At 43.4% G+C, this 21,933-nt stretch overlaps 1 protein-coding gene across 2 annotated transcripts in view; it reads right to left on the minus strand.

Annotated features, from left to right (window-relative positions):
* The window catches only part of PRICKLE1 (prickle planar cell polarity protein 1), a 66,588-nt gene that overhangs the window by 14,163 nt on the left and 30,492 nt on the right, over positions 1–21,933 (minus strand). The window contains exon 1 of one of the 2 annotated variants that reach the window (XM_081928961.1): positions 1,972–2,172. The exons of the other annotated variant lie outside the window; for it this stretch is intronic. The gene's annotated coding sequence lies outside the window, so the exon portion shown is untranslated. Of the gene's footprint in view, positions 1–1,971; positions 2,173–21,933 lie in introns of those variants that run through there. 2 annotated transcript variants of the gene reach the window in all.

The raw sequence follows: 21,933 nt of genomic DNA on the forward strand, positions 1-21,933 counted from the left end.
TGTCTACTAAGAAGACCCAATGGGGGCCTTACTCCCAAAAGTCCACAGGATGCAGTCTGTACAAACTACTTGAGTCAGGAATAGTCTCTCTGAAGTGTTTAAGACTCCCTCTACCAAACCTTACTTATGAATGGCTTCCTCTTTATTTTATTTTTTTAATGGCTTGAAGATTTTGGCTTTATACTTGAAAGATCTTTGCTACAATTTGTTCAAAGCTGCCTGCCTTTTTTAAAAAAATAGTCATTTCCAGCAGGCAGGTCTGATGAATTAAAGATCCTCCATCTGTGGCATGTCTACAGGAGCAAGAGGAGAGAAATTGATACAACAAAAATGCTCAGGGCTCTGGGGCAGAAATGCCACGATGCCCTTCTGCTTCAGAGGTGCAGGCAAAAAAAGAGAAAAGGTGCTTAAGAAGTAAATTACTTCTGTGTGACATTTCTATCCCAACTTTCTGCCACAATGGAATGCACTGAACTTTTAAATGTTGATTAATGAAAACGGATTCAGATAGGTAGCTGTGTTGGTCTGACGCAGTTAAAATAAATTATATATAATTGTCCAGTAGCACCTTAAAGGGACGTGGGTGGCGCTGTGGGTTAAACCACAGAGCCTAGGGTTTGCCGATGGGGATGGGGTGAAGATGGGGTGAGCTGCCGTTGCTAGGTCCCTGCTCCTGCCAACCTAGCAGTTCAAAAGCATGTCAAAGTGCAAGTAGATAAATAGTTACTGCTCCAGCGGGAAGGTAAACGGTGTTTCTGTGCGCTGCTCTGGTTCGCCAGAAGCGGCTTAGTCATGCTGGCCACATGACCTGGAAGCTGTACACCGGCTCCCTCGGCCAGTAAAGCAAGATGAGCACCGCAATCCCAGAGTTGGTCATGACCGGACCTAATGGTCAGGGGTCCCTTTACCTTTAGCACCTTAAAGACCAACTAAGTTTGTTCTGGGTAGAAGCTTTCATGTACATGCACACTTCTTCAGGCACACTGAAACAGAAGTCACCAATGACTCCTCACGACCAATGGTGAACCCATATATACCCATCTCCTACTACCCTTCTGAGAAAAAACCCCACCCCACCCTCCCACTATATATGATTGTCTGGTGACTTCTGTTTCAGTGTATCTGAAGAAGTGTGCATGCACACGAAAGATTATACCCAGAACAAACTTAGTTGCTCTGTAAGGTGCTACTGGACAATTTATTTATTTATAATGTAAACGATAAGCCTCTTGTTAAAAAAAGGAGGGGGCGCAGAAGCAGAAGCCCCCCCCCCAAAGGCATATTCATTACAAAAGAGCAAAAAAAAACCAAAAACCCAAGCACTTATCTCCGTTTGGGACCCAGACAATAACTCTCTCCCCCCACAATGACATAGATGGGTGGCTTTACTTATAAAGCTGGAACTTATGAATGGGGAACTTGTGCGGGGCGCAGAAGAAGGGGAGATGCACTCCAAAACCCGAAGTAGCCCCCAGGCTTCCTCAGGATAGGGAAGTTCGCCCCCTTTTTCGGTGAGGCAGGAGGCTGCCCTTCCTACGCCAACTGCTTTGCCTCCCCCCTTCACTCCGCGCTCCTCCTTCGCTCCCCTGGGCTCGCCAAGGACTGCAGAGCGGGACTCCTCGCGACCAATGAAAAGCGCGCGCAGTCTCCGCAAGCCCGAACGAAGCACCGCCGCAAACGCCACAGGCAGGGCGCGCTGCTCTGCGGCCCCGGCGGGGCGGAGGGCTTCACCCGCTCGCGTGCGCAACGCCTCAGGGGAGCCGAAAAAGCATAAACAATAATAATAAAAAGGAAGGGGAGAGCGTTTCTTTTGGGCTCCCCCCTCTCATACCTCCCCCCAACACAAAATTCCTCAGACCCCGATTCCCGCACCCACCCCCTCTAAGCTACCATCGCTCTAAAACGGATGGCCATTGCACCCCCTCACACGAAGCACCGCAGTCAACGCACACGGCGCGCAGGCAGGCATACCTACCAAGGGAGCAGGGGGGTGGCTCGTCTCTCCACTGCATCGGAAGCGGCCGCCTCCACACGGAAAAAAACTTCCCGGAGGACGAAGCCTCCCTGCCGTCTCTCTTCGACAGCGCTTCCAGTCAGCCCCCTTCCTCTCCGGCTCCCTGTGCGCCCCCGCCGCTCCTGCCCATTTCTTCGCGAGCCCGGAGTCCGCGGCGGGCTTCGCTCCTCCCCGACGTCCCCCCACCCCTCACAGCCGCCCACCCCCTTCGCCGCCGAGCAAGCCTCTCAAAGGGGCCTTGGCAAATCCCGCCGGAGGAGCGTCTTCAGTCAGTCGCCTCCACACGCGCACACGAAAATCCTTCCTCAAGGGGGTTTTACTCAAGAGCAGGACACGCAGTTGAATGGGGCGGGAAACGGCCCTCTTTAACGCCAAGTTCAGCTCTTTCCCTGTGAAGAAGCGAAGGAAATTCCTTCACTTTCTGCTGTCAAGTCTTTGCCCACTTGGAAGATCAATTGCCCCGGCTGAGAGGGAGACGGGTCCATTGCATTTCCTCAGGGAGGAGACACTCAATTTCCTCTCTCAGGCAACTGAGTCCGAGGCAGGATATTTTCAGACACAGGAGGCAGCTCACATCCTGAGGGTGGGGACGTGCTGGAGAAAAGTGGCGGTTTTTTTATGGTGTTCATGTTAAGTTTTCAGTCTATGTCACCCTAACTCCACCCTCCATTGTGCCTAAAAGCCCTCCTGGCTACATATCTGAGCTGACCCCTGTGCAGTTTCTAATTCCTTAAGCGCCAGTCAACGCTACCAATCAATCACTGGTGACCCAGTATGAACTACAAGTGGCCATAAAAGCTGGGGAGAGGAGCAGCCGAGTCAGTCCTGAAACACATGGGTGCGTAAAACCAAAAAGATGGGAGGCCTCATCAATTTCCCCTTTCTTCCCAGGCACTCCCTTCATCATCGCACAACAAGGAAGTCAGCAAGAGGATGCCACTGGGTCAGAAATTAACAAGCATATGGCTATTCTGAGAAGGGAAGCATTTCCATATGAATCGCCTAAGCATTCCCTACCATGTAAGCCAAGGAAGGTTAGGTACTTCTGGAAGGAAAAGCATTGCTCCCCATCAGACAACAAAAAGCAACAATGGCTTGGAACTTCCATGTTTGTCCACTTCTCATCTCTCTGTGCATTGGCCATGGGCCTTACAGCAAGGTTCAAGATCTCTCCTAATTCAAAATGTATCAGCACATCCCTTTACAAGCCTGGATTTACATGTTAAAACTATACCGCCTAATAATTATACACCTTGGGGTAGAAATATAGGAGCATGCCTCACTGCTTCTTCAGGTCTCTATGAACCTTTGATCCCTTTAACAATTATAGTCAATAGCGATTAAGTAATTCTCTTTCAAAGCTCAAGTATTAGCCTCACAACCAATTTGTGAAGTCACAAAATCCTCAGTTTGTGGGCAGGTGGCATAAGCAGCTTACTGCACGACTCCAGGAATCCAGGTATTTCATTTTAGCCCTGTTTTCCCCCCATTAACTTCGGTAGAACTAAACTCTAGTGTAGCCGAATAGCCTGGTTTAGCTGGGCTGCAGATAGAACTCTGGTGCTTGCTTGTGTTTAACACAGACAGCTTACTTGTATTTAATAGGAGGAATCCTATTCCTTGATCAGTGCTGCTGATCAATAGGATTCAGTGATGGCAGGCCCCTTCTGCACCTGCATTCTGAAGCAGCCAGCAGAATGTCTCAAAATGGGACACGGGTGGCAGCAGGGCTAGCGATGGTCCAAGTTATGTAAACTGACACAGTCTGGGCCCCTGTGCTGTGCCGGTCTAGAGCTGCCATAGCAAAATAGGTGCAAGCACTATGCTACCACCTTCTTCCTGATCCAGTGGTGAATCTGCCATGCCATGCTCCCTCTGCCCCAGTCTGGATTGCTGCCTTAAACATTACACTGGCCTTTGCCATATTAAGATACTTAATAGCACAGTCTTTTGCATGTCTACTCAGAAACACTGAACTTAAGAAATTCAATTGGACTTAAGTGTGTATAGGATTTCAATCTATACTTCAGGGCCTACAACGGGTATGAATAAATGTAGTGTAGGGCATCTGTAAAGACAACAAGGAAAGGAAGGCGGAGGGTTATAGTTCCTGAAAAAACAGGCATATTAGTCTGCTGCAGCAAGTTGTCAAAGGTTTATATCAGGGGTGAGGAAACTGTGGCCTTCCAAATGTCGCCAGTGATTAATTTGTATTACTGCTGAACAAGCCTCTGCAACATCTGAACCTATAAACTACTGCTTGTGAAATGACTGAACTACCTACAATATTGGAGTTTAAACATATGTTATCTAAGAACTTGGGTGCAAAAGCTGTCTAAACAAACATTTCCATTCAGCCGAACAACAGACCTCATTGTAAGCTTCAGTGTAACATTGCACACTTAGCAGCGAAGAGTTTAGTAAAGCTTAACAGCTCAGAAGTAGAATTGGGTTTCCAGTGCCAAGTAACAGGGACACCGGCGAAGAATGTTGGTATTTGAGCACAGATAGCTGAAGGTTAAGTTTGTAAGTGCAACAGCTAGCAAGACTTGGCCCTGGTCAGACAACAGTATTTATAATTCAGACATGCTTGGCCAACAGCCAGCACTGAATCAACTTGATGAACTTTCAAAACGGGATGAACTAATGACACGGCTGCTCCTTCTTTGTACATTTTAAAGTGGAAACTTTTTTTCCAGCTCTCATTTTAGATATGATTTTTCAGGCTTCAACAGCCTTCAACAACTAGCCTGCTATTCACTCTAGGAACACTGCAGCATAACTCTACTAGGTATGCCTGAGACATTCAATCTTTACCAATTCCAGTATAGAAGTGGATCCACAATAATTTGTGCACTGGAACATAGCTGCCTTATTTTGCACTTCTATACACAGTGCAACAATTTTCAGGTCCCCAACTTCATAACAGTGATTTTTAATTGACACTCTTGTGAGATAATATATGTTCAAATGTATATTTCAGTGCAGTTTTTTAAAAAAATAAAAAATACAGATACATATGCAGATTTATCCACCCTAAACTCTACTCAAATAAGATCCAATTTATTTATTTTTCGGTTTAGCCTCTTGTTTGTTTGTTGGTCAGAAACTGAAACATTTTCTTGAATTCAGTTAATCTGCATTGTTCTTTAAATGATACCTTGTGTCACACGCAACTTAAAATAGTGCACAGCAAACAAATTATCACTTGGGGGAGAATGAGACAAACAGATCCTGCCAGAGGAGAAGATAACAGAGCTTGCAGGCATATCTCTCTGATGATTAATCACTCCCAATACCTGCATGATGGCAACTATTTAGCCGTATTACGGTACTCCCTGAGATCTCCAATTTACTTACATAAAAGAATTATTACACCCCAAAAAAGTGTTAACACCTGAAGGTGAATACTTTCCCCAACCATCCATTTCATCTGTAGCTGCAACATTTCAGTCCAAGATGCAACATATTTTTAAAAAAGCATTTTAAAACAATATATATATTTAAACTTAAAAGAATCCCAAACATCTTGTAAAAGCTGTTCATGTTTGGTATTCAAGAAGTTTGTGGATAATAGTCTTTGATACATACTATTAAAAAAAACCTCTTTGGGACACCAAATTTCTTACAGGCAATATGAAGTAATTTCGCAACTTCAAATTCCCTGTAAGAATGAATTATCAAGAGTATGTAGTGTACAACACATATTGCAGCATTATCCGTAAGACAAACTAATCCCAAATGTGACTGACCACACACATTTACATTATGTGGCTATGTTTTATATACAGGTGAATTTCTCTTTTTTTATTCCTCTCAAGGAAGGAGTTTATGTACCTTAACCAAGAATGTATAGTTATTTAAAACAATTCATGTAAAAATCAGGCATAGGCAAACTCGGCCCTCCAGATGTTTTGCGACGACAACTCCCATCATCCCTAGCTAACAGGACCAGTGGTCAGGGATGATGGGAATTGTAGTCATCTGGAGGGCAGAGTTTGCCTATGCCTGATCTAAATCCACACATGAAACATTATTTGGGTGTGGGGGAAGTCTATTTTAATTAAATGTGAAGGGTTTTTTGTTGTTTGTTTTTTGTAACAAAGAACACCAAGCTACCGGTAATTGTAACTCAAAGCAACAGCACAGCTATCCCTCTGGAAATTGTTAAAATGGAAAGATAATGGGAGGAAACAAAGATGGACTCAGAGCTGGTCTTTGCATATGATTCATTCAGGTGACTGATCCCAGGCAGGACACCATTTTCTTGCTTCCAGTCATTAATTTAAAAAGTGACAGCAGGGAGGCAGAAGGGAATGTTTTGTTTGAGGTATATTAAAAAATGGCTAGTATGTATAAGGAACTGGGGGCTGCTTAAATCAATTCCATGTGCAATGGCACTACAATTTTACAGCCTGCTATTTTGGGTGGCGCTGTGGGTAAAACCTCAGCGCCTAGGACTTGCCGATCGTCAGGTCGGCAGTTCGAATCCCCGCAGCGGGGTGCGCTCCCGTTGCTCAGTCCCAGCGCCTGCCAACCTAGCAGTTCGAAAGCACCCCCAGGTGCAAGTAGATAAATAGGGACCGCTTACTAGTGGGAAGGTAAACGGCGTTTCCGTGCACTGTGCTGGCTCACCAGATGCAGCTTGTCACGCTGGCCACGTGACCCAGAAGTGTCTTCGGACAGCGCTGGCCCCCGGCCTCTTAAGCGAGATGGGCGTGCAACCCCAGAGTCAGACATGACTGGCCCGTACGGGCAGGGGTACCTTTACTATTTTGGGTGGGATGAAAGAGTCTGCAGAAACTTCCTACAAGATTCAAAATCTGAATGAGGCAAATTTATCCACAGGATGCTAAGAGGAGTTAATCATGTCTCAAATGGGTTGTTATTGCCAAGGGTGAATCCATTCTTTTTGGGTTTGTTTTGTTTTTCTCCATTCTTAAAAGGAAAAGGTTGTGCGTCACAAGGTCCATCAAGACCTAGGCTTATTTCAGTGAGGAAGTTTAGCTGTCCCAGAGTTGGCAGCTCAGCAGAATGAATTCTGTTTTAACAAGCTCCACCCATTCCTCCTCCCCAATCCTTGGAGCTTTCATCAATAAAGATAAAACTGTTTGCCTCATAAATTATCCAAGAAGAGTATCATGAAGTAAACTACTGGTAGATGACATTTGTCAGGCAGAACAGATTTAAGAGCACATAGAAAGACTGTTGTTGTTACAAGCAACATTAAGCCAAATTCCATGCAGCTTGGCAAGCACTCCCCACTTACAAAATTAATTGCTGCTTATGCTATATTACACCTATTTATAAAATTTGATCTATATGAAGCCCATTTCTACGTAGAATCCCCACCTCAAGGTCTCTCTTAGCAATTGTGATTCCAGTGTGATAACACTGGGACAGAACCCAACCCCTATAATGTCCTGTTTGTTGCTATTATTGCCAGGTTCCAAGTAAAGTAGGAGGCTATACAGGAGTTTGTGGCACAGTAGCAACTACACCATATTGCAGCCCACACTCGTCTTGTTTGAATTATTTGGAACAAGTTGCTGATGGAAGAGCTCTCCCACATTTGCGGCAAAAAGAGTAGTCAGCTAATTGAGCTCAAGAACCTGGGGGGAAGGGAAGCATTTTGATCAGACAGGGAACATTTCTTCCTTGTGGGTAAGCTTCTGGGTGCAACATCCCAGGAAAGAAACGCAAAGCACAGTTGGAGAAACAGATGTTACTCTTACTTTGCACATTAATCTACATTCCACCCATGCAAATGTCAAGAGGGTTTCTGCTTCAAAAATGTGCCCGTCCTCCACCCAGGTAAGCAAAAAGGGAATTGCCACAGTTCAGGGGCACTATCATCTAGATAGGCAAAAGCAGTTGAGGGTTTGGAGTGCAGGATGCAGCCTGGGAAGAGTCCCCAAGAGCCAGACAGAGATGCCTCTATTCCAGAGGTTCCTCGTGTAGATATTATCACCCGGAATTGTGGCAAAATAGAGGCAACGTTCTAGATGAGAGGAGAAAAATTGTGCACTAGAACTCTTAAAAGGGACTTCCAAGTTTTTTGTTGTTCTTAAAGAGTGTTGGAAAGAAACATGAGCAGCTCCAACTGGAAAAGCATTTTCTCACCCAGAAAACATGACAAAATCCGGCTCATCGGTACGGTTTTGCTCCCAGAAGTATAGCTATACATTAAGTTCCCTTGAAACATCAATAGTGATGTCCATGCCTCTTTAGAGAAAGATAATAGAGTCACACCTTGGTTTTCGAATGGCTTAGTTCTCGAAAGTTTTGACTCTTGAATGCCACAACCCCAGAAGTGAGTGTTCTGGTTTGCGAACTATTTTTGGCAGCCGAACATCCGACATGGCTTCCACGGCTTTCGATTGGCTGCAGGAACTTACTGCAGCCTTCCTTCGAAAAAGTTTGCTGATCCCTGTACTATGTCATCTTTCTTCCCTTTAGATTGAAAGCTCCTCCTGTTTTGTGTGCATAACTGTCAACTTTTTCCCCTTTTTAAGGGAAATTTCCTTATTCCGAATAGGATTCCTCACAAGAAAAGGGAAGAGTTGAGAGCTATGGTTTGGGGGTTGATTTTTATTTTTTAAATTTTCTTACTTCCCTTACTCTGTTAAGTGCCATGTACATTGATGGTGCTTTAATACATTAAATTGATGGCTTGCTGCTCACTACGATTCTCTTTCTATCTTACATTAGAAGGATGATTTAATCATGTTTCAACTAATGATTTAACGGGACACCATTCCTCTCTAGTTTGTGCAGCACTATGAAGGAACAGCTAGCATCTTTGCCGCTGAGGGCAAGAATTCCTCTTTCGTCTTTCTTTGCATTGTTAATTTTAAAATGACAATGGAATGAGAGTTTATACATACATGCATTGTGTTTTTATCTATGTTGGAATCCACCCAGAGTGGCTGGGGTAACCCAGTCAGATGGGCGGGGTACAAAATAACAACAATAATGGCTACTACTAGTAGTACCACTGCTGCTGCTGCTGCTACTACTAGTAGTAGTCTTCATAGTTGTATTAATGTTACTTTTGGTTCTGGCTGCTGAAGCACATCCAGGTCACGAGGAGACTCTCTTGTCTCTCAGTACATGGCAGAGACTTGGAATAAACATTGTATAAACATCCTTATCTAGACTAATCACTCCACTATTAGACATAAACCTTCAGGCTAGAGGATCTCTCTCTTGATAGCAATCAGCCTACATCACTGATGACCAGGTTAAACATCACATACACATTATCCAGGTGCAAATTGTGTATTGCAGGTCACTTCCTAAGGGATGACTGGACACCCTGGGGTGAAATAGCTACACTTGTAAACAGGTTTTAGCATTGCTGTTTTGTTTTAAAACTTGTTTTCAATGACAATGGAAATGCTTTGATTGTGGGACATGTCACATGCTGCTGCTAAGTTTAAGACATTCTTTTGAAAAAGATGGTGAAGTTGTTGCCTTAGTGGGTTATCATAGGAAAAGATGTTTTGGATTGGCATTCCAAAGTGCTGTGAAACAAATCTGCATATGCAGGGAGTACAGAACACTAGACAGCAAAAATAAAAAGTTCTGGCCCAAATTCTCATTCAGTTCTAGTAATCCGCATAAAGTAACTACTAACTTTTGCTTAGGCTTGTTTTTCCACACTGCTTTTTGTATCGATTCTGACCTGAAGCAAAGTACTGTAGTGAACTACCAAATTGTTCTGGCACAAATTTCTCAAAATTAGGCGCAGGAAATAAAGTTGGAAGATGGTAATGTATTACATGGGTTTTAGGTCCAGTGAAGAGTAAACCAAATTAACAAGCTGAAAACTGTAAAGATAACCAGAATGCACCATAAACATTATAAATGTTAATACAGCATGTAAATACTTGCGGAAATGAAACCTGAATAGTCACTTAGAACAAATATTTCTCAAATGTATTTATTTTCAATCTTCACACTTCTACCCTTTTATAATAAAGGGAAAGAACTACCATAGACAAATTATTTCTTCTTCTTCTTGGGGGATTTTATTTGCCTTCCAATATTCAGCAAACACCAGCTAAAAAGGCCACAGGATATATATTCCCATTCTTCTTACAGAAGCTTTTCTGTGTATGTACACAAACAGGAGACGATACAACTTTAGCTGTGGCCCTATAAACCCATTTATTCTTCTCCTCCCAACAGTTTGCTCTAGGACACATCATTAAACAAATTTCCTACATCTGGTCCACATCTGCAACATACAGAATTGTAGTTTCCATCATCACATGTAATCGCTTAGCAGTAATATACTTCCTGGTAATTAATTTAATAATTCCCTTTAACTCAGCGCATTGCAAGGGTGTGTGTGTGGGGGGGTGTACACTGTATTTCCAGATCTTGACAAAATATTGACTTGTGACCTTGTTCTTTGAATTTAATCCAAATTCATAACTTGGTTTGCAGGGAGCCCTTAAGACACAGTTTCCCATTTCAGATGTCATGGGAAACTGTGGTTTAAGAAAACAAAAACCACCTCACTAAAAGCTGAGCATAAAAGGGGAGAAAAGGGTCTCTGTATTTCCCTTCAGCTTGTGCCCTGTGCTCAGTGTCAAGGAATATGAACAACTCTTATTAAACAAGGAGAGGGGAGGCACTGGGCAGGGATACTGAAACTTCCCATTCCCTGAAAGTGTGTATCCATTGAATGAACTTAACAGGGAGATAAATAAAAACAATGATCTGTTATAAATAGCGGTCTAAGGAATTTTTTCTACATGGAAAAAGATTGAACCCAGACATCAAGGTGATTAAAAGTCACTGCCATTTAAGTTTCTTTTTGAAATGGCTCAGTCCATTCTGCTCTTTTCAAGGGGGGGGCATCTACTACCAAACTCCGACTAGCTATTATATTTACACTCTGCCTGTTTGAAATCTTAACTCACATATTTGGTAAAGCGGCAGTTCTAAATGCAAACTTTGAACATAGAGCTATTATGTCAGAGTAGTCACATACATGCTATTCATAGGACTTGGCTGAAATACCTTCAGTCTGTTTCTTAATCAGGTTAGTTGAACATAGGAAGCTGCCATTTTCTGGCCCATCTAGCACAATGCTGTCTACAACAACGGACGAGTCTCTCTCAGCCCTACCTGGAGATGCCAGGGACTGTTTCCATGCAAAGCAAGCATGTGTTCTCCCCATGGAACTACAACCCTTCAAGGTGAAGAATAAATGCCATTCAGAAAACATGCTCTGCGCTGTTGATCAATGGAAGCCTCTTGCGGCCACTTCTTGTTGATTATGTGTTGCCACTTCCCTCTTGCTTCTTTTCACTAGTCTCACCTTGAAGCTTTGCTGGTGCTACTTCAAATACCTTGTTGCTGCCCACTCACTTCTCCCTACTCTTTTCACAGCGCAACACACAAACAACAGATTGGCAGGTGGGTGTGTGGGAAGTGGTTGGCAGAGCACTAGCAACACTTTCAACTGGTTGCCAAATTCCCTTTGGACTCTCAGCTGCTGTTAAAGTTATTATTATAGGAGAGGAAGCAGGAAGTGCCCTTCCCACAATGGAACAGCTGGTGGTGCTGGGTTTTTTTTGGCCCCCCTAGGGCAGGACCCACTGAAACTGCAGGTCTGTTTATGGCTGGTGGAGTGCTAACAACACTCACTCCCTACTATCAAACTCAAATCAAACTGAGACACACATAGAATCACTGAATTGCAGAGTGGGGAGGGACCCTGGGGGTCATCTGGTCCGGCCCCCTGCAATCCAGGTAGCTTTTGCCCAATGTGGGGCTTGAAGCCATGAACCTGAGATTAAGAGTCTCATGCTTTACTGACTGAGCTACTCCAGCTCATTTAAAAAAACAACTTATTGGACTGAACCACTAGTAAGGTTCAGTCAGAATAATTAATTTAAACTCTGGTGATATCCATCCCACAAAAATATATTGTATTGCAGAGAGAATAGAAAAGGGGTGTCAGTTATACTAAGATAACAGTTATAAGCCATCTTGGCCCCATGCTGAGCAGAAATTTCCAAAATGCATCACACACAAAATACTTTTCCTTGAACTTTTTCATACATGATTGCCGGTAGCTAAGTAACTATATTATGTTTAAGGTGAGTTTCGCGGGTATCATAGGTATAAGGTTGTGAAACAATCCAATAAAGAGTCTACCAACAGAAAAATCTGAAAGCTAAACTTGAGTTCCACCTTAACAGGGATATGACCAACTTTCTGCTTGTCAATTTAGCTTACATAGCTGTCTGGATCCTGTTATGAGTAAAGAACAGTTATTCACTCACATCTTTCCTGGGGGGTTTCTTTCCTTGAAGTTTCCATAACAGGAGGAGGTCATTTGTCGGGAACTGCAGGAAAAAGTCTGAACTCAAACCTTTATTTCCAAAACATTCATGCTGTCTGTTGCTGGGACGTGTTTTACTGCTGTAGTTCAAAAAGAGTCTGAACTGAAGGCTACAGGATTAAGTGCACTTATATTCTGCCTTCCTTCTATCATGGCGCTTGAGGCAGCATACATGGGAGTTCCCAAGCAGTCTCCCATCCAGGCCCTAACCACACCCATACATGTGTGTAAGGGAGCTGCAACACAACCATGCCCTGGTAAGTGAAGCATGGGCTTTGAGCCAATTGGGTTTTTCCAAAATTCAAGGCAAGCAAAACGCAATTGCTAAAAAACAGAACTGCCATCTATCCAGAGCCAAATTCTAAGAAATACACAATTGTGCCGACAAGCTGACATTTATTCTATCAGGAGCTAAAGGTAAAGGGACCCCTGGCCATTAGGTCCAGTCGTGGCCGACTCTGGGGTTGTGGTGCTCATCTTGCATTATTGGCCAAGGGAGCCAGAGTACAGCTTCTGGGTCATGTGGCCAGCGTAACTAAGCCGCTTTTGGCGGACCAGAGCAGCGCATGGAAACGCTGTTTACCTTCCCGCCGGAGCAGTACCTATTTATCTACTTGCACTTTAACGTCTTTCAAACTGCTAGGTTGGCAAGAGCAGGGACTGAGCAACAGGAGCTCACCCCGTCGCGGGGATTTGAACCGCTGACCTTCTGATCGGCAAGTCCTAGGCTCTGTGGTTTAACCCACAGTGCCACCCGTGTCCCTAGTACATGAGCTACTCAGTAGTAAATCTGTAACACTCTTCCTAGTTAGTTCCATCTTCTTTTCCCTCACTAGTCAGCAAGAGAGCTTCCTCCATGCTTACTTGGTCAGATGTGAGAGTTATCAAAGGTGGTAGCCAACCAACCAAGATGTACTTCAAGCAGACTAAATGTAATTAATGGACCTAAAGTAGTTGTGAGCAGGGAGAACTCTGGGTACAACTCCAGAAACTTGTTTTCTTGCATTACCACTTCACCTCAGATTTATGCCAAATAAACAACAGGCTGGAGGCAGACTAACAGTGCAATACAACTCTACACAAAAGTAAGCCCCAAGTTCAATGAGTCATACTCCCAGGTAAAGGAGTATAAGGTTGCAGCAGAACACAAGTTCCATTAAAATCAATGTGACAGGTTAGCCATGTTATATTTTTCTCAATCAGACTAAGTTAGTCTGGATCCGGGGAGTCCAGGTTCACATGGGTGTCAATGAATAAGACTCCACATGATAAGAAGGATGCAGGTGGGCTATCGTAGCAGCTCCTACACCACTATCTGCTCTCCCTCCCACTCCAAAAGTGACTAGCAACTTCTTGGATGCAAAAGCAGCAGCGATGAACAAGGAAGTTGTTGTTCGGTGCACAATATTACCAGCACAGAAGCATCAAAGCCTGGTTGAAATTCTGTTATCTTAGTCTCTTCTCCAAACCAGACAGACTATATTCAGTGTTACTCAAGGTCAGATGGCCTATTCTTGGATGTCAATTTCTGTTACCTCCTACAGAGAGACCTTTAATCCACTGTTGTGTAGGTTGCAGTGACGCTATTGTTGGTTGTGCACCAGTCAAAAAACATTAATCATTCGTTTTCCTTAATCTTTCAAAACAATCCTTGGATTGAAACCCTAGTTTTTTAGTATTTGTACAAGGGTGGCTATGATCCTGAGCAAAGTCTTATGTGGTTTTAACAATATTAACTTCCAAATAAATGCTAAAGGTATCTCAGTATTCCATTTGATACGAGCAGACAGGAACACTGCACTCACTCTTTGTAAAATATATAGCTGATGGAGCTATAAGTACCAAAGGTATGATTCAGTATAAGACAACTTTCTATGTTCCCATCCACAACCATTTCAAAACCTGAGAAACATTTTTCTTACCTGTACAAAAGTGATGCAGTAGTCATGACCGATACCTAGAATTGATCCCTAGATTCAACAGCACATTCTGACTTCTCACACATTTACCTATTATATATTGGGAGTGGGATACGTTCCTCTGCTTCCATGCACAGAAGCAGTTTTCTGTTTTCAAAAACTGATGCTCTTTCCAAAAAAATAAGAATAAATGAGTGCTGATACAGTAGTTTAATTCTACTAAACTGCTTCCAGGCACAGACCATATTTCTTCCCATATTATATACTTATAGTTCAGTATAATTAAATTAATGCATCATTCTCATTTTGAGCCACTTCCAAATTTTTTTAAGCAACATGTTTTTCAATTTCCTCAAAGCTAGTCATTCCAAAGGCACCCAGCCCCTAATCTGAAATTTTATATATTTCTTAAGTCCTCCCAATTATCCTCTATCAGAACAACGCCCTTTTGAGTAAGTTGAAACAAGATTCAGATTATTAGCTCAGGGAACATTTCCCAAGGCTACACTGGAATGTGTTAAGATGAGGGGGGGAAAGGAGTTCTGTCATATGCAGTGACAGCCGTCTCAAAGGCAGGGCACTCCTGGATAAATTGGCATGCATAGCTTAGGGTTCATCTCCTCCTCTAAGCTTAATCTTGAAAGGGTGACTGGAAAAGATAAAGAAAATAACCTGAAGCAACAGACATAGAAGCTCTCGCCAGTACAGAGAACCGCTGTCTTATGCCAGGCCAAAACAGTTGTCCTCTTAATTCTAAGCCCAGTGTTGTCCACTCTTGATTGACAGTGGCTCCCCAGAGGTCTTTACCCATCATCCACTAACTGATTTAACTGGAAATATGTCAGGGATTGAATCTAGGGCATTACAAATGAAAAGCATGTGCTGTACACACCGAGCTATGGTCCTTGGCCAAGAAACTGAGGCTTCTGTTCCAATAGAAAACCGATGGGGTGTGGCGGAATTACAAGAGGCTGGAGCCAATAATTGCTTGGGAAACTCCAACTAATATGTTCCATTTAGTCCCCCACCATAATGTAATCTACTTCTTTGGGCTCCCTGGTCCTTCCTCCTCCAGAATTTCCCTGTTGTGCCCACTCTAATGGCACAAAACCTCTCCTGTGCCAAGACTGTGTGGGGAAGTTCTTCATTTCATTTCCAGCTCCTTCCAGGTCCTCCACAGACACACACCTGAGATTCCTCCTCCTTAGGAAGGAAGCAACTGCTGTCATGGTAGACAAGGGAGAGCAGGGAGGAGACTTGGAGTGTTGCTGCTGAAAGAATGGAACTTCTTGTTCCAAGAACTCTTGATTAGGGAGAATGAGAACCGACATGCATGTGTTGGAATCGCTCTCATGTTCCACCGTCTAATGTCAAGTGAATAGCTGAGCATCCAGATGACACTCCTGGTTAGGGAATGCATCAGCTGCTACATCAGTTATACCAGGGATGTCTAACCAGTTGAAGCGATCTAGCGGTCGATTGCAGGGTGTCTGTGGTCGCTCATGGAATCCTGATTGATTGCCCCAAATGAACAACCAAAAAATGGGGGTAAATCCAATGGGTAGATCACTGCCAGTTTATTTATAATGGGATTAGATCACTGTCTCTTGGAAGCTGGACGTGCCTAAGCTATACAATTACAGAGGATGCTAAGCCATTCCTCTCTCAATGGCAGCTACCTCTGCTAAGGGTGACAGGAGGAGAAATGGACGCAACCCCTCCTTCAGATACCCCTTGTAACTGAGCATTCATCATGATTTGTGGTCACACTTTCAACACCATTGGCTCCTTCCAAGGTTTCAGGTTTGTTTGCAATAGGCACATGTCCTGTAGTAGTTTCCTGCTAAAATCCTGTAACTTTTCATACCACAAATGTTCCACAGGTGATGTTTGTTTGTTTGGTCAGACTTTCATTGTGCTTATAGTTCAAGGGTGCCTCTCCAGACGGCAATTATGTGGCAAACTGGGGAAGCTTAGCAGAACTGTTGCTAAAGCAGAATAATGTGTGGATGTTCCAGTATAAAACAGCTCAGGACTGCAACATCTCAAAGGACCACCTCTCCCCATATGAACAGACCTTGCAATCATCACCATGAGAGGTCCAGAGGGAGGCAACATAAGGAGGAGTGTTTGGCACAGGAAAAATGCATCTCTAGGAGAGGGATTGCAGACTTGTGGGCCCTCCAGTTATTGTTGGACTACAACTCTCAACATTTCCTACCATTGACCATCCTGGTTAGGACTGATCAGGGCTTGAGATCCAAAAACATTTGGAGGATCAAAGACTCCTCCATCCCTCCCCTGGGACAAAGGGACCCTCCTCCAGAAAGCCTATCTACTCTCACTGAGATTTGCACTAACCTTGCACTACCAAGACAGGATTGAGGTAAGAAGCATTTCCATTGTCCTACTTGCTCTGAACAAACTCCAAGGATCATAAGGAAGTGGCAGATCCCGAAAGATGTATATTGTGTTATCTGCATCCCAGCAGAGGTGAGAGAAAGACACTTATTTAGCAACCAGACTGAACTTTTAAATGCTGAACACACCAAACAATAAAAGTTTAGGCATTTTTATCACATCACTTGCTGCTTATCTGAAGCATTCTTCCCAGTTAGTTCAAAGGGTCAATTTCACACCAGGATACCAGTATTTATCAGCCTACTCTCCACCAGGGGCCTCATAATCGTAAAGAGAAGTGTTGCCTTCAACTGCTATGACAATGGCACAATCAAACAGGCACTTCAAAAGATATAGCGTTGAATTGACCACAGTCTTCATGTTAAATTCCAAGAGGTTTTCTTCATGAAGAAATCTGAACACACCCTTCAGTACTATATATAGAAGAATGTGAAAAGTCAAAGTCACAAAGCTGTGTCAAATTGGACACAAGGAACCTATCTATATATACACCCTGCCATTGGTATATAGAGTATAGACATAGTCTTGGTAGTGAAATGCAAAATGAGTATTAGCATCTAAAGATGATAGTGATTAGCAGTCAATAGGTCCTCTGTTTTGCACATTAAAAGTCCATTGTCTTACTACTAGTAAACACCTCTGGGAAGGGCAGCAGGTAGAAAGAAAAAATACAACGCCCCCAAGCCAGATCTTGCCCACCTGCACAAGTAAACTTTTAGTTATGTAGAAATAGCCCAAATAAAACTTTGTTATGCAAAAATAGTAGAAGACACACAGAGTCACCCACCAGCTATAACCAAGCTCACCCAGCCTTGTCATCTCACCCTCTCCCCATGTGATCACAGTAACAAAATCACCCACACATCTTATAAACTTTAAATATGCAGCATCTCAGCATGTGAACAGATCCAGTCACGCTAACAGGCAATGCAGGTAAACTGCCCTCAGGTGTTCATAAAAGGATGCTTTGCTGCTGCTTTGTAGATCAGGGCCATGCCCTCTCCACCCTCCCCTAAAAAAATCAAATCATGACACCCCCTTCCCCATTGTAACTGCTGCAGTAAACATCCCTTGATCTCTCCAGAGTTGGAAACTTAACAGTGATCTATAAAAAGTAAGTGCCAGAGCTTGGCTATTTCACTGCCTGTTTACTTGCTTTGTTTGAACAGGAGGCTCCTGTTTGTTTGCTTCAGAGCCTAAGCGCCAGGAAGAATGCCACTCTGCTCCCTTTTTCTTAACCACTCCCTGATTTTCCAACTTTAGCTCAAACACTAACAGACAAATAGCATTATGCACATGACATGTTCCTTCTCCCAGAAACATGAATTAGGAAGACCACAATGGGTAGATTGGGTCTTAAATTCTTCTCAACTCAGTTTAAAAAAAAAAAATCATAATCACATTTGTATTGGGTTTTTTTTTTTTTTAATCTGGCCTGGAATTTGGTAAATTTATATATAGTAATAAAGCTTGTCGGTGCTCTACTCTTAAGTACTTTACTTTTTGGCCTTTTTAGGGTTTTGGAACTGAAACAGAAGGAGGCTGGAAAACATATGCCCTGCTGTATTATGACAAATAGTTTTACATCTGGACAAAGTGCTTTTACATCTGCAGTATCAAAGCTAAAGCATCTATAAGGTACTATTGAACATAAATTGTTTGGGTTGAGATCTGGTAGCAGAGACAAGACCCCAAAAATGGAGGCATATAATCTAAACTCTCTTCAGCCACAGTCAGCCAATGATACATGGTAGTGAGAGTTGTAGTTTGAACAGCATCTGAGGGGACACAGGTTGCCCATTGTCATTGTTCACCTTGATCTCCATGGAGGAAAGGTGAAATATAAGTTTACTCAGTGATTCAAATATAGGTCACTCAATGCAGGTAGCAGTGCTCCAAGATTTTAGGACCATGTAACAGATCATACCAACTGTTTGGGCATAGGCATTGTTTTGTCATAATAAACCATCCTTTCCATCTAATGACTTTCTAGCCCTTTCTGGACATGCTTGTGGGGAATGGGAATGTTGCTTTTCTGATGTGTGGCCAAGAAAAAGGTAGACAACCCATTTGTTTCACTTGGTCTCGACTGGGAGCAAGAACCATCCAAGCCGATTTATATAGTACCTTAAGCAGAGCAATTCATTCTGAAAATCTTAGGTTCCCACATGGAACACATTTACCATGTGGATGTTGGAATAAATGGCAGTAGAAACAAAAGAACTTAAAGAACACCATCTTTCGGCATTAAAATATTCAAGATGTAATTAAAGTGTTCCACAGGAAACGTTTGCCACAGCCCTAATTGCCCAGTTAAACCTGTTTTTGCACACTTACAGGCAGTCCAGTAGAAGAACGCTGCAGATGCCAGAGGTTTAAAACTGGCAACTGGTAATATTTTACATACACAACTCAAAATTACTATGGTTAGGTCCCTTATAAGAGTCAGTGGTGAGTGAGAAAGTCACCTGTTTGTCAGATATAGACTTACCTTATTTCCTCAAAATGAGAAAATAAGTTGGACAATATTCAAGGGTGGGGTCTGGGCCAACTTGTTCAGCACTATGGAGGTAAAAAAGAGGTAAAGGACCCCTGGATGTTTAAGTCCAGTCAAAGGTGACTATGGGGGCACTCATCTCGCTTTCAGGCCAAACGAGCCAGTGTTTGTCCACAGACAGCTTTCTGGGTCATGTGGCCAGCATGACTAAATCGCCTCTGGCACAACAGAACACAGTGACGGAAACCAGAGCACACAGAAACACAGTTTACCTTCCCACCGGAGTGGTATCTATTTCTCTACTTGCACTGGTTTGCTTTCGAACTGCTAGGTTGGTAGGAGCTGGGACAGAGCAAAGGGAGCTCACCCAGTCTCAGGGATTCAAACTGTTGACCTTCTAATCGGCAAGCCCTTAGAGGCTCAGTGATTTAGATCACAGCATCACCCACGTCCCTACAGAGGACCTGTGAATAGTTACACAACACACTCTCCTGGTGTGGCAAGAAAAATCCCAGAGAGATAAGATGGAGAACCTATCACCTGCATTGTAGATTCATGGTGACCAAAAAACAGTAGATTTCAAATATGTAGTTTAGATATGTACATTTAGTTTTGTTTGTGGGGGTTTTAAATAGTGATTGCTGGGAAACGGGCAAAGGGAAGGCTCGATCAGGACTGGAGCAAATAGGAAGGTGGGATTTAACTCTTCTTCCCACACTGTGGTCCTGATGAAAATTCAGTCCCACCCTGCAATATTTAGCATAGAAGAAGAGCAGCTGTTGGTCCAGAGGAGAGCTTCCCTTCCATATTCAATAGGAAGGGGAATTCTTTTAGGAAACATGGTATGGGGAGGAGGAGAAAACTCCTTCCTTTGCACCCATTCCTAGTTCTCCCTCCCAACAGCCACTATTTAAAGGTTTTAACAAATAAACGTGCACAGCTGAACTTTGTGTAGCAGCCCTGAGCAGGTAACATGGTCTCTGCTTCCCATCTGTCTAGCAGGATCAACAAAAGGTAAAAACTACGAAGCATTTTGCAATTACTGTAGAACAGGATGGCTGCTAAGCAGTAAGTGCCATTTTCTGTTCAGCATCAGGAACGGTAAGTTACCCAGCTGAGTGGAAGGCATTAACTGCACAATGATGCAGAAATAGAAGGAAAATGGAGTTGCTGGCAGGAAATATAATCTGGAGTTTCACGGGGACAGGTCCACAAAGCGCAGTGGTAGGACATCATTTGCATGCAGAAGGCCCCAGGTAGGGCTGAGGGGGAGGGACTCCTAACTGAAGCTCTGAAAATTGTGGCCAATCAGTGTAGACAATACTGAGCAAGACGGACCAATGGTCTGCCTTGGTATAAGGCAGATTTCTATGTTTCATGAAGAATTCTTCTCAAGAGTCTTCTAGGAACAGGAAATAGTGAGCCCAGTTGTGCTTCTCACAGCCCTGTTCTTGACACCATGACAATATTGCTCTTTATGTCAAGTCTTCCTATAATTGTAGCATTCACACAAATACACACAAGCCAACCAAACTGCACAATTAAATGGAGCCAGTGTGGATGGCAACCCACCCAGCTGACTGCCAGTCTGCAGCGCTGGAGCAGCAGAACAACCGAGTCTGAAGCAAAATGGTTAATTGCAACCATTTACTTTCATTCAGAATTAATAGAACCCATCTGTTTAATGATAAGTAAGCTCTGTAATTACTTCTATTGCTAGAGGGAGAGAATGCAAAATAGCACCAGGGAGGAAACGTGACAGACAAAAAAACGAAACCCACCCCTAAATCAATAGCATTCATTAATCTTAAAGGGCTGTTTTGAGTTCTTATCAGCTGCCTTTGAGTTTTTTCTCCAAATTTATCAAACACTATTCTTGATAATGTATGCCTTCACACCCTTCAATTTTATAGTTATATTATGTTTAGAAACTATAATTGCAGAGACATAACACACTGAATATATTTAAAGCCCTTCTTTTCAGAGACGTATGTCACTCTCTGCGTAAATTATCTGCAATCCTAAACCAAATATCCATGTTTGGCATAAATGCTCCTTTTTGAGAAAGAAAAGAACCACAAACATTTCCAACTCACCCTTCTCTTTGAACTAGGACTCTCTCTAGACTCTTAGCTAAACTAACATTCAGGACTTCTAAGCAGATGTGAAGGGGTCAGAGAAAAATAAGCAGGTTTTGAGCTCTTTGTTGGTTCTCAGCAGTGAGAAACATCTATTATCCTGATGGCTGTCAATATTGACCCACCTGTAAGCTTTAAGGCATAGACACAAAGACGCAAAATATGGTTCAGGCATAAAGGTAAAGGGTACAGGGACCCCTGACCATTAGGTCCAGTCGTGGCAGACTCTGCGGATGCGGCACTCATCTCGCTTTATTGGCCGAGGGAGCCGGCGTACAGCTTCCGGGTCATGTGGCCAGCATGACTAAGCCACTTCTGGCGAACCAGAGCAGCGCACAGAAACACTGTTTACCTTCCTGCCAGAGCGGTACCTATTGATCTACTTGCACTTTGATGTGCTTTCGAACTGCTAGGTTGGCAGGAGCAGGGACTGAGCAACGGGAGCTCACCCTGTCACAGGGATTTGAACCGCCGACCTTCTGATGAGCAAATCCTAGGCTCTGTGGTTTAACCCACAGGGCCACCCGCATCCCTTTCAGAGCACTTGCATTAAGGTTTCCTATGGTTCACAACAGGTTGCT

This window comes from Podarcis melisellensis (genome assembly GCF_964234715.1).
Source record: "Podarcis melisellensis genome assembly, chromosome: 10".
Classification (NCBI taxonomy): domain Eukaryota; kingdom Metazoa; phylum Chordata; class Lepidosauria; order Squamata; family Lacertidae; genus Podarcis; species Podarcis melisellensis.